This window comes from Oryctolagus cuniculus, chromosome X (genome assembly GCF_051225735.1).
Source record: "Oryctolagus cuniculus isolate XC-2025 breed Fujian yellow rabbit chromosome X, ASM5122573v1, whole genome shotgun sequence".
Classification (NCBI taxonomy): domain Eukaryota; kingdom Metazoa; phylum Chordata; class Mammalia; order Lagomorpha; family Leporidae; genus Oryctolagus; species Oryctolagus cuniculus.
The window spans coordinates 62,827,440-62,837,976 of NC_142888.1; the positions used below are offsets into that span (position 1 = coordinate 62,827,440).

At 37.3% G+C, this 10,537-nt stretch overlaps 1 pseudogene; it reads left to right on the forward strand.

Moving 5' to 3' along the window:
- The window catches only part of LOC149119663 (zinc finger protein 644 pseudogene), a 53,448-nt pseudogene extending 44,330 nt beyond the window's left edge, over nt 1-9,118 (forward strand).
- Nucleotides 9,119-10,537: the final 1,419 nt, after the last annotated feature.

Genomic DNA, 10,537 nt, shown 5'->3' on the forward strand with positions numbered 1-10,537 from the left:
TCCATTTAATTTATTATTATACCAACATTTGGAGAAATTTTGTATATCAAGAGAAGGAGGCTTCCTGGCTGGTCTTCTCGTTTAAAAATTAGCCAGGTTGTCATAGATAGGATATATATCATCCTTCAAATGTGAGGACAAATTTTGTTTTCCAGCTCTACAGCATTGTTAGGGCTGACATGTCGTGGTGTATTTCTGTGGGGAAATATTTTCTGCTTTGTTTCAGTCTTTTGGAGTCGAATTTAGTTTTCTTGCTATTGCTAAGGCATAGATACTCCTAAAGAGATTAGTGAAACTCAAGTATAGGTTCTAGCATTACTTATACTCTCTTATACTTTCTAGAGTAGGACAAATATAACTCAGAATATATTTGAAAGCATGACTGCATCTGAGAAACCTTGAATCATCTTTAAATTGTTATTAGTAACACGTGTTCAGAATAGTACAAAGAAATATATCTAGAGGAACTACATTTCAGAAAAAATTAAAAACATCCCCCCAAATAGATCCAAGTACTTTATTACAGTAATTTCTTTAATCTTAACTATATTGTTTTGCATAAGAACACTGTATTGCATAATTAAAATAATAATTTATGTATTTAGGTCAATCTGATTTAAATGTTTTTCTAAATATATATTTCCAGAATATATACAAAAATGTTGTTTATACATTATTTTTTTCCTTCCAGGTTTACATTATTAACAAAGCTTGCATTTTAAAAGTTCTCTTTACATTTTATTAAATCTTGAATATTTGAAGAATAAATGTTCTTAGCAGAATGGAAAGATGTCAAACACAGTGCCTAATATTCTTTCTTGTCTTGCTCAATTTCTTTAGAAAGCTCCCTACAATACTTGGCATTGAGATAATCTGACAAATGATTTAAGAATGTTTGAGTGAGAAGTGAATTGAGCAGTGTAAGTAATAGAGCAGATGGAAAAATAGCCTAGGAGGAAGAGATAAAACATTTCATAAAAGACTTTACAATGTTCCATTTTCCTCTTTGATTTCCTTATTTGGGGTCAATTTTAAAAAAACAAAACAGGAAATAGCAGAATAGTGTAACAAGCATCCATGCAGTATGGTCCTAGAATTGATACATGTTCACATTTTCTTTGTGCCTCAGATATTTTTATATAAGCCTTTAGTGCATGACAAAGAGGGGTGAAGGCCTCTTGTTCGCATTTCTTCTTTCCAATTTCTATGTACTAGTCATTGAACAAATATTCACAGTTCATTTACTTTTCCCCTGCTGAAGAATACATAGGTTAATGTTGTTCTTTGTTACTAAGAACAATGGTGCTATCTACGTACTTCTTAGTGCACAAATGCAACAGTTTGCCTAGACCTTATAACTACAAGAAACATTTATGGGCTTAAGGAATGCCACTTTTCATTTCTTTTTTTTTTTTTTAAACTTTTATTTAATGAATATAAATTTCCAAAGTACAGCTTATGGATTACAATGGCTTGCCCCCCATAACGTCCCTCCCACCCGCAACCCTCCCCTTTCCCACTCCCTTTCCCCTTCCATTCACATCAAGATTCATTTTCGATTCTCTTTATATACAGAAGATCAGTTTAGCATACATTAAGTAAAGATTTCAACAGTTTGCTCCCACACAGAAACATAAAGTGAAAAATACTATTTGAGTACTAGTTATAGCATTAAATCTCAATGTACAGCCCACTAAGGACAAAGATCCTACATGAGGAGTAAGTGCACAGTGACTCCTGTTGTTGACTTAACAAATTGACACTCTTGTTTATGGCATCAGTAATCACCCTAGGTTCTTGTCATGAGTTTCCAAGGCTATGGAAGCCCCCTGAGTTCACTGACTCTGATAATATTTCGACAAGGCCATGGTCAAAGTGGAAGTTCTCTCCTCCCTTCAGAGAAAGGTACCTCCTTCTTTGATGACCCGTTCTTTCCACTGGGATCTCACTCGTGGAGATCTTTCATTTTTTTTTTTCCCCAGAGTGTCTTGGCTTTCCATGCCTGAAATACTCTCATGGGCTTTTCAGCCGGATCCGCATGCCTTAAGGGCTGATTCTGAGGCCAGAGTGCTGTTTAGGACATCTGCCATTCTATGGGTCTGCTGTGTATCTCACTTCCCATGTTGGATCATTCTCTCCCTTTTTGATTCTATCAGCTAGTATTAGCAGGCACTAGACTTGTTTATGTGATCCCTTTGGTTCTTAGTCCTATCATTATGATCAACTGTGCACAGAAATTGATCACTGGGACTAGTGAGATGGCTTTGGTACATGCCACCTTGATGGGATTGAATTCGAATCCCCTGGTATGTTTCTAACTCTACCGTTTGAGGTAAGTCAGCTTGAGCATGTCCCGAATTGCACATCTCTTCTAATGAAGAACTGGATTAAGGATTCCTCTGGGTTGCCTTTAGAAATCTCTTTTTTTTAAATAATAGGTAAAATCCAACAATTTTATGTAGTACAATATTTCTAATAATAGATATCTTCAAATTTCTCTCCATAAGCAGTTATACCAATTTGCTCTCCTATTAATTGAGTATGAGTTCATGTTTTCCCACATCCTCCTCAATTTTTCCCACATCCTTCTCAATTTTTTCCCACATTCTTCTCAATTTTTTTCAGAATTAATTTTATTTTTGTCAATTAGATAAATAAAAAAAGTATTTTACTATTGTATTGTTTTCAATGTATCTAATTTCTTGAAGGATTAATATATTTTCCTACCACTGCTGGCTATTCAGGTTCTCTCTCTGGGAGTTTTCTGTTTATTTAGTCTTTTGTCTATTTTTCTAATATATTGTTTGTCTTTACATAATCCTTTAAAATTACAGATATGTCTAATTTTTCTTTTATATATGCAGTAATTATATCTTTAAAATATATTTTGAATCCTTGAACAAACTATTCAGTGTCTCTTTTTATGAAGAATTTATGATTTGGTATAATCAAAGTATTTGTTTTGAACTATTGATTTATTTGAAAGGCAGAGTGACAAAGGGAAGTAGAGTGAGAGAGGAAGAGATCTTCCTTTTATTGGTTCACAGCAGTTGGGACTGAGTCAGGCCAAAGCCAGGAGCCAGGAACTCTATCTAGGTCTCCCACTTGAGTACAGAGATCCAAGTACTTGGACCTTCTTCTGTTTCTTTCACAAGCACGTTAGCAGGGAGCTGGATCGGGAGCAGGGCAGCCGAGATTCTAACCAATGCTCTGACATGGGATGCCTGTGTTGTAAGTGACTGCTTAATCCGTTTGCACCAACACGCTGGCCCAAAGTAGTTTTTCTAATGAATCTATAAAAGAAAGAAAGTGAAAGAAGAGAGAGAGAGAGAGCTCCCTTCTGCTGTTTTACTTCTCAAATGCCTGCATTAGCCAAGGTAGGGCTGAGACAAAACCCAGGAGTGGAGAACTCAGTCCAAGTACCCCATATGGGTGGCAAGGACCCAGTTACTTTTGAGCCATCACTTGCTGCCTCTCGGGCTTTGCATAAACAGCAACATGGAGTCAGAAGCCAAAGGTGGGTATCAAACCCAGGCACTCTGACTTGGGACATGGAAATTTTTGTAGTCTGACAAAGAAATTTTTTGTTCTACCTAGAGATCCTAATGACAATATGTGATGCTTTTATCCCAATAGTTTTGAGCTTTTCCTTCATAATCCTCTTTAATTCCTTTTGTTTTCTGATCCCTCTAGAATTTATGTTGTGTGTCTGATCTGAATTAGTAATATACTTCTGTTTTCCTCCATGAGTAAAGTCAATTTTTCAAACATCATTTCTTCTTCTAAAGATTTATTTATTTATTTATTTGAGAGAGGGAGAGGGAGAGAGAGAGTGTGTTGAGTTCTGGTTCACTCTCTAAATAGCAAGGTCTGGGCCAGGTGGAATCCAGGAGCCAGGAACTCCATCCTGATCTCCCACATGGGTAATAGGGGCACAGAAACTTGGACAATCTTCTGCTGCTTTTTCAGGTGCATTAGTAGGAGGCTGGAGCAGAAGTGGAGCAGCTAGGACTTGACCCAGCACTCTGATATGAGATGCCGGTGCTGAAAATGGCAGCTTAATCCAGTGTACCACAATGCTAGCCCAAAACATCATTTACTGGATTGTCTGTCATTTCCTACTGATCAGAATTGTCACTTTCAAATTTCCATATATCTTTAAATTTTCATGTGTGTTTTCTGCTGATTTTCATTAATCTGTCTATACTTGCTCAAATACCATACTTCAATAAGCATTGGTAATTAGTTTATTAAATATTCTCCATTCATAGTGCTTTACTTTTATGTAAATTGTCAATATTCTTAGCGATTTAGTTATCCATATTAATATTTCCAAAATTTTATCAATCCTTTACAAAGATGCAGAACATTTGGAAAAATTTTACAGTGAATCATTATATACCCTTCATGTAGTCACATAAATTGCATTTCACTATAATATTTTATCTCATATTTGTGAATCTAAAAATCATTCCCTTTAAAAAGTTATTTATTTGAGAGAAAAAAAGACAGATAGAACTCCCTTCCGCTGGTTCACCTCCCAAATGCCCACAGAAGCTGAGGCCAAAGCCAGCAGCTGGGAATGTACCCAGGTTTCTCATATGGGTTGCAGGAATCTAATTTCTCAAGCCATGATTGCTTCCTCCTATGGTGTATATTGGCAGGAAGTTAGAATAGGAAAATGAAGCTGGGACTCAAACCTAGGTAATTTGATGTGGGATGTGGTTCTCTTAACCAGTAGGCTAAGCATCTGCTTCATATCAGTGCTTCTAACTAGTCATTAATATATCTTGTTTGGGGGCCGGCTCTGTGGCGCAGCGGGTTAACACCCTGGCATGAAGTGCCGGCATCCCATATGGGCGCCAGTTCGAGACCTGGATGCTCCACTTCTAATCCAGCTCTCTGCTACGGCCTGAGAAAGCAGTAGAAGATGGCTCAAGTCCTTGGACCCCTGCACCCATGTAAGAGACCCAAAAGAAGCTCCTGGCTCCTGGCTTCGGATTGGCTCCAACCATTGTGGCCAATTGGGGAGTGCCTCTCCTCTGTGTAACTCTGACTTTCTAATAAATAAATAAATCTTTAAAAAGAATGCATCTTGATTGGGGGAAGAAGTATACCATTTTAAAGTAAATTGAAGACATTAGTGCCTCTCCAAAATACTTCAGCATAGATATCATTAATTAGAATTAAGATTTGCTTATAGCTTGATTTTTCGATATAAAATTTACAAACCATAAAATTTGTAAATCTTAAGTGCACATATCCCAACTTTTAGCTAACACATACACCTGTGCAATTTTAATCCCATCAAAGTAGAGAACATTACCATTGCATTAAAAATGTTACTTCATACCTTTTCTCAGTCAGTGCCCACTCCCATCCCTCCCAGGAGCAATATGTATTTTAAAAAGTGTGTTAGTTTTGCCTTTTCTAGAAATTTATATAAATGAGATCATATAGCGTTACTCTTCTGTTTAAGTTTTCTAACATGGAATGTATTGTTTTTGAGATTCATTCATGTTGTGTTACCAGGTCATTTCTTTTTATTGAGAAATATTCTATTGTATTAATAATTGTATTCTATTGCATTAATTGTAATAATTGTATTTTATTGTATTAATATAATGGTCTCATTACACATTTCTTCTTTCAATAGACACTAAGGCTGTTCCATATTTGGATTATTCTGAATAAATTTTTTATAAATTTTCTGTGAGTATATGCTTCCATTTCTCTTCATTACTCTCAAGGAGTGAAATTTTGCTAATTTTCCCTGTTTATTTTTATTTTAAAAACGGAGAGGCAAACAAAGACAGAGACAGGAAGAGAAAGATCTTCCATTCTCTGGTTTGCTTCCCAAGTGCAAGCAACCACTGGGGCTAGGACAGGCTGAAGCCAGGATCCAAGAGCTCCATCTGCACGGCCCATGTGGGAGGCAGGGGCCCAAGTACTTGAGCCATCATCTACTGCCTTCCAAGGTGTTCATTAATGAGAAGCCAAAATTGGAAGTGGAGATGAACTTGAACTCAGGCACTCTAGTATGGGATGCAGGTGTCCTAAGGAGTGTCTTAATTGCTACGCCAAAAGCCTTCCCGAAGAAGTGAAATTTAGAAAATAAATAGATCTCATATTAGTTTTAGAATACAATTCTCAAGTATCTCTTTAGCTTATGTTTAGAATTTCATTGAAATTTAAATTAATTTAGTTTTATGATATTCATTCCCCATACATAAACATTTAATCAGCTTTTATCTTTCAATTCAATAATAGTCTTTAATTTAGGGATCTGGCACAATTTTTCTAGTATATTTATAGGTTGATATTGTATAAATTTTTTTCCTGTTGTACTATCTACTTGATTAATTTTGATTGAAAAAGTACTAATTCTGCATATTGATAATGTGTCTAAACCTGTGATCTGTCTTAAGAGTTCAAATTAGATATAGGTTCTCTTGAGTTTTCTGTTTAGACATATATACTACAAAAAAGTAAACTTTTCCTTTCACTAAAACATATCCTTTAAAACTTCATGCTCCTTTTGTTTCCTTTTCTTATAACTCTGCCTACAAATTCCAGCATGATATGAAATAGAAAAAAACAAATGGAGGAAGTTCGTAAATTCAAAGAACTTCAGGATGAAGGAAGAAGTGAACAATTACAGTGTCATCAGTGTGTGTTTGATACCAATTGCCCTAATACATGTGTTCAAAATGCTAACATCCATGAAAAAGATAAAAGGCATTATTGCTGTGAACAACGTAACTTCATGGCAGTAACAGAAGACGAATTGGAATGTCATCGAGGCATTGCCCATGGAGTGGCGGTAAAATGCCTTGCTGTCAATTCTGATAAAGAGCAGAAAAAATCACCACAAAAGACTTTTATAAAGGACTCAATCATAGAATCATCCAAAAAGTCAGCTTCCTACATGGGTAGGATGTGGCCTTTCTCTACTTCAGCCACAAGTGTTTTAAAAAGGCACATGGAATACGTACATTCATCATCATGTGTTGATTCATTTGGTAGTTCTCTTGGACTTGATAAAGAAAAAAATGACATCCTTGAAGAACCTAAAGATGTTGATGGTACTAAACCATTAGTTCAACAACAGTCAACCACATTTCCAAAGAACTCTCCTCTAGAACAAGATGTGAAGCAAACATTTGGATCAAGCTCACAATCAAGTGATTTTTCAAAACTCCATAAGCATCCACAGGGAACACAAAAATCTCAGAAAAGTGTTGCCCAGTCAGTTGTCAATATGTACAATCAAAACAACTCTCCTCACAAGACTGCTATGAGTAAAACCAGCATTAACCAAAAGCCTAAGTATTTTCATCAGGCAGCAAAAGACATATCAAATGCCAAGGCAGATAGCAACTATTTGTATAGACACAAATATGAAAACTATGGAATGATAAAAATATCAGATGAATCATATCCTCTACATTTCGACAAAGAAACTAGTTCTTTTAATTCTCTACATCTATTTTCATCATTCAATTATTCACATACCAGTGGTTTTATTACAGACCCTGTTAACCTTGACACCAAAAAGCCAGAAAGCTTCAAAGACCATAGGAGTGCAGCTGTAAAAAGAGTACTTAAAGTATGTATGGAAGAGACTTGTATCGGAGGGAAAGACTTGGATAACCATTCAGGTTTTTTGCACAAGATGACTGTTGCTACTTTGCAAAACCTTAATTCTGAAAAGAAAGATAGTTTTATAACAGAAGATGAAAGTTCCTACGACAAAGTTGAGCTAGGTAACTACACTAGAAAGGCCATAAAAAATGAAACCTATAATATGATTAATAAAGATGATGTGAAACTATTCCCTCAGGTAGAAAAACAAAAGCCTGAAGAAAATGCTGCCTTTAGTTATGATCAAAATGATGACTTTAATTGTGAACATTATGAAGTTGCTGCAACTAATAACTTTTTTCAGAATATTTATGACCTTCAGCATTTAAAAAATACAGAAACTTCATTATCAAAGCATAATTCTGTTTCTCATTGGACTGATTTGTCTCTTAAGAAGGAATTCGGCCCTTATTGTCCAGCGACATTTGAAAAAGATATAGGGTTGTCAAGTCATGTCCAAGATCATCTTCATCAAGTAGGGTTAAGCTATAAAGACCGTCCTGTTGCATCACCAGAACAAATATCCAATAGTGACAAGATGCCACATTTTAAAAGAATAGGGCCACCTGTTACACGAGTTAGAAAAGCTATACTGAGCTCTGAATCCACTTCCACACATACCTGTCTACACTGTGGAGATTGGTTTCATTCTAAAATTGGACTGTCAAATCATGTTAGAGGACACTTGAGAAGACTTGGAAAAACCAAATGGGATGCTCACAAATCTCCAATCTGTGATCTGAATGAGATGATCCAAAAGGAAGAAACAGAAGAAATAACCTTAGAGTCATCAAACACCAGTCATCCTATTCCTAGACCATTTGTGGCACAAAAACTTCCCTCAAATGATGACTTTCTATATCAAAATGTTATACCTCATGGAGCATACTCTAATAGTCTAAAATATCTATCAGTGTCTGCACCGGAAGAAAAAGGACCTATTTTCTTAAATGAATATGATGAAGCAAAACCAGAACTGCCCCGTGGAAAAAGGAATCAATCTCTTGAACCGATAAAATGTCCTAAAAATAAAAGAATACGAAAAGAAATAAAGTCTGCTATTTCTGTTCCAAAGACAACAGGAAGAAAGAGTCTTGTTCATAGATGTGTTCCTCCGCTAAGTGAAGATAGTACATTAAAGTATCGCCCAAAAAAAGTGAAAACGAAGGCCCGCTCAGCTTTAAAATGTAAGGGAAAGAAATCAAAGCCAAGATTTGGAAGAAAGAACAAAACACTACCATTAACTGAAGAAACTGAAGACATTTACATTTTCCGCTGCAGGTTTTGTGACCTAGCTTTTCGCGGACCAATGTCTATTCAGGAGGAGTGGATTAAGCACTTACGACGACACACTGTAAACATCACTATTCCCCGTACTGGAGCAGCCATGGTGGACGTCCGATTCCCACATTAAAGGCCTGCCCCCATTACAGAAGCTTCATTTTCCCTACTAGTGGCAGAAGCAGCTTCATAGAACCAGGACGTCTTTTACATAGCAAATTTGAAGTGGATGTAAACTTAAAATTCTTTTTGTTTTAAAGCCATATCAAATTATCGATTTATTAAAGGAAAATGGGGAAAAGTGAATTCCAGTGACAGAGCAAATAAAATACTTAAAACATTAAGAGGTATTATGTGTTTCATTTAGGGTGGAAGATGTGTTTTTAAGGCTTACTACCTTTTGTCCGCTGTGTATGCAGTAAGGGATCAGTACATGTAAACAGCCATTTATAAACTGTTGCACATGGTTACTTATAGACATTTATTGAAAATTATGTTTCCTTCAACGTTACTGTTAACAGAAAGCTGGATTGGGGAAGTTCCCTTAGTTCAAACAGGTACCAGAAGCTGAGTGAAGAATCGGCAGAATCACTTTAAAATTAACATCGACAGGTCCAGTGTATCACTTCTCCAGACTGAGCACCCAATCCAGGTTTCTTACAATATTTATAGATTAATCAGCATCATGCCTTTTATTTATTTATTTTAAAGATTTTATTTATTTATTTGAGAGAGAGAGAGTTACAGACAGTGAGAGTGAGAGACAGAAAGGTCTTCCCGGGCCGGGGCCGTGGCACACTAGGTTAATCCTCTGCCTGCAGCACCGGCATCCCACATGGGTGCCGGTTCTAGTCCTGGCCGCTCCTCTTCCCATACTGGAGCAGCTCTCTGCTGTGGCCTGGGATAGCGATGGAGGATGGCTCAAGTGCTTGGGCCCCTGCACCCACATGAGAGACCTGGAGGAAGCTCCTGGCTCCTGGCTCCTGGCCATTGGGGGAGTGAACCAACGGAAGGAAGACCTTTCTCTGTCTCTCTCTCTCATTGTCTGTAACTCTACCTGTCGAATAAATAAGTAAAATCTTTAAGAAAAAAAAAAAGAAGTCTTCCATCTGCTGGTTCACTCCCCAGATGGATGCAATGGCCACAGCTCTGCCAATTCAAAGCCAGGAGCTTCTTCTGGGTCTCCTACACAGGTGCAGGGGCCTAAGGACTTGAGCCATCTTCCACTGCTTTCCCAGGCCATAAGAGAGAGCTGGATCAGAAGAGGAGCAGCAGGGACTAGAACCTGTGCCCACATGGGATGCCGGCACCACAGGTGGAGGATTAACCTACTGAGCCACAGCGCTGACTCCAAGCATCATGCCTTAACAGCTGCAGCATTGGTGGGCTTGGTCACAACCTGTGTGACTCAGGACCACCCAGGAGGAATTTGAGACCACACTGGGGAACTTGAATTGGGGGTGGCAGAAAACTGAGATTAGGACATCTGCCCAGACATATCAACACCTATGAGGAACAGAGATTGGGACAACTGCCCAGATATGTTAACACCTATAGGGAACTGGAACAGGGGTTACAGTAAACAGAGATTAGGACATCTGCCCTCCTCAGG